Source organism: Lonchura striata, chromosome 6 (genome assembly GCF_050655825.1).
Source record: "Lonchura striata isolate lonStrDom1 chromosome 6, ASM5065582v1, whole genome shotgun sequence".
NCBI classification, from domain to species: Eukaryota; Metazoa; Chordata; class Aves; order Passeriformes; family Estrildidae; genus Lonchura; species Lonchura striata.
The window spans coordinates 35,739,327-35,750,033 of NC_140708.1; positions in this window are offsets into that span (position 1 = coordinate 35,739,327).

The following is a 10,707-nucleotide window of genomic DNA, read 5'->3' on the forward strand; positions in this document are numbered from 1 at the left end:
CCCCCCACCCCGTTCCAAAATAGTAATACCACAGAGAAAGCTGCTTATATAGTTATCAAAGTTGGTATTTTTGTGTCTGCTGCTCTCACAGTAGTGTTTTCATCTCTTTAATTCAAACATGCAAGACTGTTGCCAGGCACACATTTGTGGTAGAAGCTTTTCTAGCACACGGATGCAGAGAGAGGTGGCTTAAGCAACTCTTAAAAATGTATTAAAACCAAAGCAGTTTGGATATGTAAGGAATTATTGGAGTACTCTAAGCATAGATTTTGAATAGCCAGAGATCTGCAGGTAAGAAATCTGTGTCCAGCAGCCATCAAAGACTTTTTTTGTTTCACATTTTGGTCTACAGGCAGTAAATGCCAGGAATTCTCGGAGTGTTGTGACATTTTCCAGTGCCTGCAGCTCCAGGAATGATGCAGCAGGACTGGTGTGAGACAGAATGGAGTTGTGGAGGATGTGCCCACTGCCTGAACTGCCAAGTCCCTGCCAACATGTTTTTGTCTAATGCAGCAATAAGAAAAAAAAAAAATAAAGGTTTGTTTCAGTTTCAGAGATACTCAAAATCCCTGCAAAAACTGGGTATAAATATATAAATTGCTTTATAAAGATAAAGCAATTATACACTGACTGAGTCTTCTCCAAGCATGTGCTGAGGGTGAAGTTTTTCTGCTGGGTTTAGGATTTGCAGTATTCAGAGTGTTTGATAGCACTGATCTCAGGAGAAATTCTCTGGGGAATAAAAACTCCATTGTGCAACTATGTTTTCCCACTAACCAGTACCTCTTTTCACATTTGTTAACCTAGGCAACACGAGATTAGGAAAACGTAAAATCTGCTTCTCCTCCTGTGAGAGGGAGACCCACGTGGTGGATGAGGAAAGGCTGTGGATGTGTCTGTCTGGACTTTAGGAAAGAATTTAACACCATTTTCCACAGCATCCTCCTGGAGAAACTGGCTGTCCATGGCTTGATAGGAGCTCTGTTTGCTGGGTAAAAGTCTGGTTGGATGGCTGAGCCCAGAGAGTTGCCCAGATGCTACAACAACATTACAGTGAAAACTTAGTGGGAATATAGCAGTTCTTAAAAAGAAAGAAAAAGAGCCAATAATGAAGATAATGAGCCAATAATGACTCCAGCAAAGGAATTGTTTTGGACTTGCCCCTTGATTTCTCTCTGTCAGAGCAGCCAAGCTACTGGGAATTGTCAGCCTGCATACCTTATTCTTAATTCCAAGTCTGACAGCTCTGCTGTGGCAGTGAAATCTTGCAGAGATGGTTTGCTGGCTGGTCTTCACCTCAGCTCTAAAATCAAAGCACTTCTAATTTTTTTTTTTTCCCTACACAGAACCCACATTTTACAGATTTATGAAGAAAATCAAGACACAAGAAAGGCTGGAGTTCTTAATCATTACCTGAGGATTCTGTAGGTCCACCTGGGAGGTAGCACAAGCATTGTGGAATTAGGAACAGGGATGCCTTGGGAGGCAGAAGCCAGTGCTGCCTCTGGCTCTGCTGCTTCCCCAGAAGGGAGGAGGAAGGGATGGGGCAGGAGGGGATCTGGGAGAGCATCTCTGAGGAGCTGCTCTCACCCAGCAGAGACTCTGCAGGATGTGGGACAGTGAGGTCAGAGCCCTGATGGGAAGCAGGCAGAAGGAAACTAGCCTTAAATACATTTTCTTGCTCTTTATCATCTTTACTTCAATAGCAAGAGGGTTAGTCTTGATATCCAGCCTCTTTTAAATCTAATTACTTTGATTTTTTTTTTCTTTCTTTACAGATAAAATTATCCTTCTGAAGAACAGCAGGTGTGGTGAGACTTAAAATAACTCTTCAAATATGGACGATTTCAGACATGTAACAGAAATTCCTGGGGCAAAATTTGGAGATCTCCTCACAGCTGCTACTCAGCCCTTGGTCAGACTGGGCAGATTCCTGTGAGCTAAGTGGGAAGTAGCACAGAATTATGGAATGCAACCAGAAAAGGAGCCTGAATTTAAACCATGTCCTGAAAACATGCTTTCCACTCCTGACTTTGATTTCTTTTCTTTATTTTATATATTTATTCTCACCCCAAAACCTAATGGTTCATCTAAATGGAATGTCTTTAGTTTTACCTGACTTAGCTAGGAGGCTGACATTTACAAGGAGACAGGGTTTATAGTCTGGGCTATTTGAATTTTGCAATACAGACACAGCCAAAGCTCTTCCCTCACAGAAAACAGGTAGGAAACCATACCTAGGACAGGATGGGAGCTGAGTAAAGTAAAATAATTAAATAATAATTCATAAGGAAACAGAAAAGGAATTATCAAATAACTAAAACTTCTAAAAATCAGAAAACATGAAGAAGGATCAGTTTCCTGCATCAAAATACACTTTTATTTTGATATCAGTTACCTTTTACTAAGAGGAAGAAATCTTACCTGTAGGTCAAAACTAGAAGAGTCATTTATGTTTTTTCATAGTTCATCAAGCCCATCAACTCTTCTAAAAATCTGGTTGTAAAAATTGACAGCAACCAAAAGAAAAAAAAAACAAGAAAAAGCAAATTTCATTACAAACTTGTGTTTCAAGGGAACATCCTTTTTCTTAAAATTTCACCTAATTCCTCTGAGCTGAAAGTTTCTCATGTGGAAGTATAACTTAATCAGAAAGCATCTAAAGCCTTTACACGTGGAAAGGTCATTCCACCAAAAATAAACATAAAGACGCTGCCAGTCTACTGGAAGTTTAGTTCAAATGCCATCCAGAATTTGTCATCTGTCAGCTTCCTTGTTTGCAGGAAGAAAAGACACATGTATTCTAAACTACAAGGAAACTTTCTGTGGTGTCACACTGCTCCTATCTGATTATAGTCTAAACTCTGAAAAAGCACTGGATGGGATCCCAGAGAGCCAGCAGCAGAAAATGTGTCTGGCAAAACCAGGGAGTTAAATACACAGACAAACTGATGCAGTGTTGCTTTGCTGAGGTTCACAAAAAGAAACGTTGAAGGCTGACCTCTGTCTCAACTGGAGCTGCTTCAAAAAGCCAGAAACTTCACAGCATCTTTATATGAAACTGAAGAAAAATATTCCAAGAGAACATGACTCCCTGGACATCTTAACAGGAGACATCTGCTTATCACAATTACCCCAAACTTTGATTCTTGCAGCTCAAGAGTTTGTTATACCAAAACCATGAAGCAGAACTGTGTAAGACATGTCTTTATTTGACTGCTTAGAAGCAAAAGAGATGTTGTTCCAAACCTATTTGTTTTTAAAATGTATTTCTGTGCATTATGCATACTTCATAATCACTCAACATCTTTGTTTAATTATGCTAAATAATGGTGAACAAGAACATTCCCATTGATTGTACATTAAAACGTAATTCACTGACACATAAATGCATCATATTACAAATGCACAACCTTCCTTGCACAACCTCTTACAAAGATTTTATTTCTGAGACTTTAACCCTGGAACAAGCAAAAGGGGGAACCATGCACACAGATGAATTGTAAAAACATGGTGGGGATTCTGTGCAAAAGTCACCTGGAATTCTTTGACTAGTGAGGCTGGAAACCTGAAATTTTCTTCCTGTATTTTCTTTTTGGAAACTTCTGGCTGTATTCATGTTTGAGAGAAAAGAAAGTTATGTAGGATATTATTGTCTAGACACTACTAGATCACAGCATCCCACACTGTGTGCTCAGTACAAGGGCTCAGACATGCAAGATTCTTTTAATCTGTTTATTGCTCTGCTGAGTCTTGCTGCCTGCTTGATATTACTTCAGACTACTCAGCTCCCTCTCTTGCAAGTTCTTCCTGGATGTTCAGACCTGGCATTGCTCCCAGTGAAGATGTGGAGCTAAAAACCCATGGTGAAACACAGAGGACTTCAGTCCCAGAACTGGGTTCTGCTCCTGTTGATTAAAGCAGCAGAGAGTAAAGGCTTAAAATAGAATTCTCAAGGCAAAAATTTGCACCTAATGCAGGATGGGCTTCAGGAAACACAGACATGGAGCGAGAAAAATTCTCAGACAAAAGACAAAAAAACCCACATGCAGTGATCTTGTGGTATAGAGCTGAACTAGGCTGCAAGAAATAAAGGTTAAAGGCTTTGATGTGGGTGAGAGCCACAAGACTTAAACCACAATCCAGTGCCTGCCCTAAACATGGGGTTATTCTGGGATGATATTGAAATTTTTCTACACAATGGCAAAAAAAGGAAAAGATTTTTTCCTTCTCAGTGAAGATCACTGGCAATTAAGAAATCTCCAAGTATTTTCTTTGAATGGAAGAAGAAACCAGGGCAGCACTCTGCTGCTTCTCAGACTGCTCTGGCTCTCTCACCTTGCCAAGGCAGACTATTTTGGCAACTTGGGATGTGCTGAAGAGTGGAAGTGATCTGCTCCATTTAACTGCCAGGCCACATTCCCAGGGAACACAAGGAGGGCTGTGCTGTCCCAAAGCTTAGCAAAGATCTTTCCATGCCAGTATAAACCTCTAGAAATCAGATCCACTGGTTTTGTGTTTTGCACCACCTGTATTTTTTTCCTGATACATAAACCACAGTGCAGATAATGTTCAGCCAAAGGAAAAAAAACAAAACCAAACAAAACAAAACAAAAACAAAATAATAAAAAAAAACACCAAAAAAACTCCACCACAACAAAATATGAGACTTCAGAAAAATATGAGAAAATTTGCAATATGCCCTTAGAACAAAAATCTAGTTTTTCAGTGCCCTGGACTATTTAGAAATATAAGCAGTGGGAAAGGAAAACAGCTTTGTTCCAGGTAAAATCAGCCAAAGATTGAAAAAAATCCTTTTAGGTACTACAGACCAAAATTACAGTTCTGTAAACACAGATAAGCATCACCTAATCTTCTGTTTCAGAAAATTGATTAAATTTGGAAAGTATTTCCCTGCAGCTGCTCTGAACTGCAGGTTTTATGCATTATCCAGGTTTGTCTTCCTCTGAATCCATGGAGATGCAGTCATGACTCAGCCCCTGGAGCAGCCCCTGCAGCAGAAGTGGAGTCCCCAATTTCCTGCCCCTCTGCCCTCTCAGGTGACCCTCGAGCAAGGAGGGCAGAAAATAAATTGTGATCAGGAGCTGCAGATTGCAGTTTTCAGTTCTAATTTAAGAAGGAAGTTAGTGGCATTCCAGTTTGACCTGCAGGTTTTCCCTCTGTAGTCCTGCTGCAGGAACCCCTGAGCCATCCAATCCATCATAAACCATGTGTGAACACCAGACAGAGACACTGCTAGAGATGGGATTTTTAACTCTGTTAGCAAGGAAATTAGAGGAAAATTATTATAACAAGTAGTCTTTTATAAATGCATCCTCTGGCTGTTGTTTTGTTTTTATCAGGAGTATGCAGAGTAGGATTTTCCACTTGGATTTCTTTACTGCTGAAGACTGTATTAAAATTCACCATGGCATAACTCACTTTTGCAGGAGGATACCTGCAAGCATGGTTTTGTTTATAACTCCATCTCCTGAAGGTTATTGTGCCAGTGAAGATTTGTCCTGACTTCGTGGCTGCTTCAAATTTCAGCAGAGGCACAGGGATATTCCCCATTAAAGGAATGTGTGGGTTCTGTGCCACCACAGGGTTTAAGTTTTCAGATTTTAGTTTTAGTTTTTGGTTTTTCTGACTGGTTTGCAGCATTGAGTGGATGGTTAAATGCCTCCATGGATAAGACAGCTGATGCTCTGAGGAGTAACACTGTCCAGAAACCCTCCTCACCTCTGCCCATCCTGCTGATCCAGCTGTCCTGTGTGATGGATTCCCTAGGTAGGCAAACAGTAATTATGGCACTGCAGCTGTGGGATATCTTTGGAGGGGGCCTGGGGTGAGAGCTCAGCAGCAAACAGCTCCAGGAGAAAGGAGGGGAGGCATTAAAGCTCCTTCCAAGCCTTGTCACTGCTCTTATCAGCGAGCCAGCCTTGAGCAGCCAACCACACTCTGAAGAAGTGGAGGGGTTGCATTCCTGGCACGGACCCGAAGAGCTCTTTGTATGGCTAGGAAATGCAGGCACTTCCAGAGCTGAATTCCCAGGCAGATGCTGCTCCAAGGAGAGCCAGAAGGAGCAGAGAATAAAGGACATGCATTTGTTTCTTTCTTTTCAGTCTGTTGCCTCCTTTGAGACTCCACTGTGCCAGGGTGAGAGCCAGAGATGCTATCAGCTCTGCATCTGCTTCTTCAATTCAAGGGAATAAAAATATTTGGAAGGGATGGTTAGGGACAGAGCACCAATATAATTAAATCAGCTGCAGTACCCACAGAAACTGGAGAAATACTTCTGCCTTTACATGTGCAACATTCTGCTCATAAAAGGATCGATTTGCTCATCAAAGAGGGTTTTTAAACTCCCTTTTCAGTTGTTTTTTCCAAACTCTGTACTGTTTCTGCTATTGGGCACCCTCAGGTCTGGAAATGATACTGTTTTGGACCAAGATTTGCCAGTAAACTTTGGAAAAATGACTCAAGATGTTCCCAAGCACATTTGGACCGTGGCAGCCCGGAGTACAGCAGGGCAGATTATCCACTAGGTGGGAGCCTCTCAATTCTAATGGGTGCTGGCCACTGTGGCAATTAAAGCACCGGCTCAGACCGACTCTCCTTCATCCTCCTGATGTCCAAGGAAGACAAAGTTCTGTTCCCTGGTTAGACCCAGACACTCCTAAACCAAAGAGCTGCCTCCTTAGGCTTCTATCTGACAGACACTGGAAGAACAGAGAATGAGCAGCCCAATAATGCCTATTTTGGAAACATTAATTCACTTGGCATGTGCCATATCATGACATATTAAGAGAATGAGTAGCTCTAAACATTCAAGTTGTCTTATGCTGCCTATGCTTGGAATTGAATTTTGCTTTTGTTGCATACAGGTCACAGAAATTAAAGCTGGTTTTGCAGTGTTCACAGCCAGATTTGCTCCCTGGTTTATGACAAATTCATTCCAGGTGGAAATAAAGAGGGAAAAGAAAGTAAAAATTGTGCTGGGATTAGCTCCTGCAGTATTTTTCAAAAAATCTGAAAATTTGTAATCAGAGTACGTGCTTTGGGAATGCAGAGCTTTAGTGTAGTTGCAGTGTGATTCCAACACGTACATTTAAAAAGCTTTTCTCCATTTAAACAGTACAATTAGCACTCTAATTTCTTATTTATACTTTGAATTTTCTATTAAAGTTCATAGGAAATATATTTATCTATCAAATGACTTGCCAGTTACTGTGACTCCAACAAGCAGATGGCATGATCAAGCTCTAAGAGCCAAGCAATGTCAGCACCATGCAGCAATCAGAGTGAGATCAGACCATTTGTGGATGGCTTCATTCACCTACTTCTGTTCTCCACTTCACCACCAGTTACACTAAATTGTGTACCAAATACTAGAGATCAAATCTGAAGTGTCTGTAGCAGAAGTGGCAGATTAGTAAAAGATTAGCAATCACTTTGCATCTTTAATTTTCTCAAAGGCAGGCCCCAATTGTTTCAGTGGCCCAACAAACAGTTCCATGATTGTGAACAAACCATGAAGCCAAACATCTGTACAGCTCTGGTTATATCAAGTCATAAGTGGGACCTGTTTGCTTGTAGCTTAAAAAGTTCATGCACCTGGAGCTATTCATACACCTGGATATTCAAAATATAATCAGTGAAGCCCTGGGCTACTCAGTGATACTCTGCATGAAACATCAAGAGATGGAAATCATGCAGGTCAAATTCATCATGTCTCTTGAATCTGAGGATTGAGAAAGTCTGTGCTTGTTGGATTTATTAGGATTGTTTATATGACTCAAATGCACCCAGCAGAGGACTTGGACTGGAGCCTGCTTCACAGCACAGCACTCGACACGTGCCAGGCACGTCACTCACCCAGGTTCATCAATGCCAGCTCTCTGCAATGCTCACCCAGAACAAACACCTGAACTCCCAGTGCTGCTTAACAGAGCCTTTCCTGCTCAGGTGACCTGTGAAAGTGCTGCAGGTACTCAGGAGGTAGAAAGCTGATCTGGATCTCACTGCAAGAAGTGTTGTTTCCTGACACACCAGAGAGATCTGCTTGATTAATGCAGTGAATAACAATTCTATTGCAACAGTGCTGCCCTGTACAACCTGAGCTAGAGCTGCTGTGCAGCTGGGAGGGAGCTCTGCAGCCCGTGTTCAAGTCAGAGAAACGTGGGTGACCCTGTAGAGTAAACCCACTCTGGGTAACTACAAGTACATGGTTTCTAGTTGTAGTGGAAGGCCCTGGAGCAAATGTTTAGTTTGGTACTCCTGGGTGTGTGAAGCGCTGTGCAGATAGGAACCTGGACAAGTCAGGAGTGCTGTGTTTGCACTTACATGAAGAACACAAAAAGTAGAAAATGCCTCTTGAGCATTCTCCCTTCTGAAATAGAGCACAAAGACCTTGAGCCTGGAGTCTCATCTGAGATTAGCCAGACACTACAGAGACTCACTTATCTTAATAACAGATTTTCCTGAAGCCAAGATTTTTGCTTGGCAGTATTTCCTACATGGACATTTTCATAAATCATTCTGATCTGAAGGATGGCTAATGACAACATGAACTAGAAGCCACATTGCCTCAGGGTCACAGCTATGGCCCAGTGACACCCCATCACCAGAGAGCAAACAGTGAGTCCCTGTGTAGATATCCTGTGTAACCTGCCTCACTGGCAGTGCTTTCACCTGCACAGGAAACCAGGCTAAATCCTACCTGTCAGGAAAGACAATTTCATTAACAGAAAAAGCGTGATGTCTTGCCAACTAAATTCAATCACTAAAAGGCTTTTCCCTGTCAGCCCAGACTGTTCTGTTTCCAGCTGGATGCTTGTCGACCCTGCAGCAGCTCGAATGAATTTTGAATCACTAGCCCATGATAATTTCTGTGAAATTATCATGGGCTAGTTTCTTTGTTTCTTCGTAGGGTATGCCCCCACAAAAATGTCCAACTTAAGTTAGATATCCCTTTGAAATTTCCTTTAATTAATTTTTCATCTACTTGCTGACCGTATTCATTAGCTCTGCTGAGTATATGGTTGGCTGCCAGCTGCAGCAAAATAAAAGGACCCCCCCCATTCTTCGTGCCTTTGTTTACATTCCCTCAGCTACAAACCCCATTTGTATCACTTCCTCAACTTACAAAAGTAATTTTCCTGCAGGACCTTTTTAACATCTGTGTCCCCTGTGTCTGAATCAGCTGCTTTTGTTGATTTGGAAGAGACTCTGGCATATGCTACAGGGAACATATGGTCTAAGTGTGCCTTTTTGTTGCAAAACCGGGAGTGAAATTCCTCTGCACATTGGAAGCAGAATAAATCGCTGATATTACTCCATTTGAGGCTACTGCTGACATTGCTGAGGCTGAGCAGAGGTTTTATACCAGACAGCATAAGAGGCAGCAGAGGTAGAAAACATGGCCAGGGACAGGCACCAGTTCAGGACTTTGAGATCAGCAAAGTTTGGGCTTTGTTGCTTAGAAAATAGGTAAGTCAGGAAAGGTGATGGCAATACAGACATCTGCAAGTAAATGCTCTGGGAAAAAAATTATCCATTTATAATACTTAGGAGTCAAAGGCACACAACAGTGGGAACAGAAAAATGGGTCTGTGATGGAGCAGTGCGGTCCTGACAGCAAGGGACACGCAGGATGGAAGAGCTGCAGGAGTGAAGGAGCAAGTGTCAGCAATTCTTTGGTTTGTCAGTGTGATAAACAAAACCTCCTGTCAAAAAATGAATGACCATCAGTGGCAAGCAGTATCAGGAGATCTTTGATCCTGCCTCGAGCAGGAGGAGATCCTGGTCTTTTTGAAATAAGAGATACTTCAATAATAAGCATGTATCTCCGAGGAATCCATACTTTGAATTCCTCGAAGCAAAGTTTTGCAGAAGGTAACTTCTGCGTTTGAGGGACACTGTGCATTCACTCTTCTACTTAGAGTGACTATCAACAGGCATCTGCGGCTGCTCCTGTGACTGTCAGATGACTGAAGTGGTGCAGTTGAGAAGCACAGTTACCTCCAACCAAACCCACTGAGTGCATGACCTGCTGATAGAGCACCCATCAGAGAGCCACTGTTTTAAACCGCACAGACACACTCTTTGCCTTCAGGTGTATTTCTACGGGAAACTGAGAACTGAGACACGCATTTGCAAAGTGCTGAGAAAGTTCAAGCCAGTTGAATCCGAAGAACAACGCTTGCCCACACCCTCACTTAAGAAGCATTATTTTTGTTGTTTATCTGCCATAACCCCGAATTATCAGTCACGGGGCAGGGCGTTTTGGGGAGGAGCGTTGATCTTTCGCTCAGAGCACGGGGCAGTAGGTCGGAGCTGCCTTGCCAGAGCGCCGGCGGGCTGCGGGCTGCCCAAGGACGGCTCGGGGCGCGGCAGGGACCGGCCGGAGCGGGAGCGCAGCCGGGCTGGGCGCTCACCGCGCGGCGCCGGCGGCGAGCAGAGCCGGCCACGCCGCCCCGGGGCGTTCCCAGCCAGCCCTCCCCGCTGCCCCGGGGGGCTGCCGAGCCGCGCTGGACACAGCCAGAAGTTTCCAGCCGGCGGCTCCTCCGCCGTCCCCCGCCCTCCTCCTCCTCCTCCGCGTCCCGCCCCTCGTCCCGCCCCCGCCGCCGTTTCCAGACAGTTCCAGCCCCGCGCCCCCGCCCCCCGGCCCGCGGCGGATAAAGCGGCCGGCGCGGCCCGCGCTCT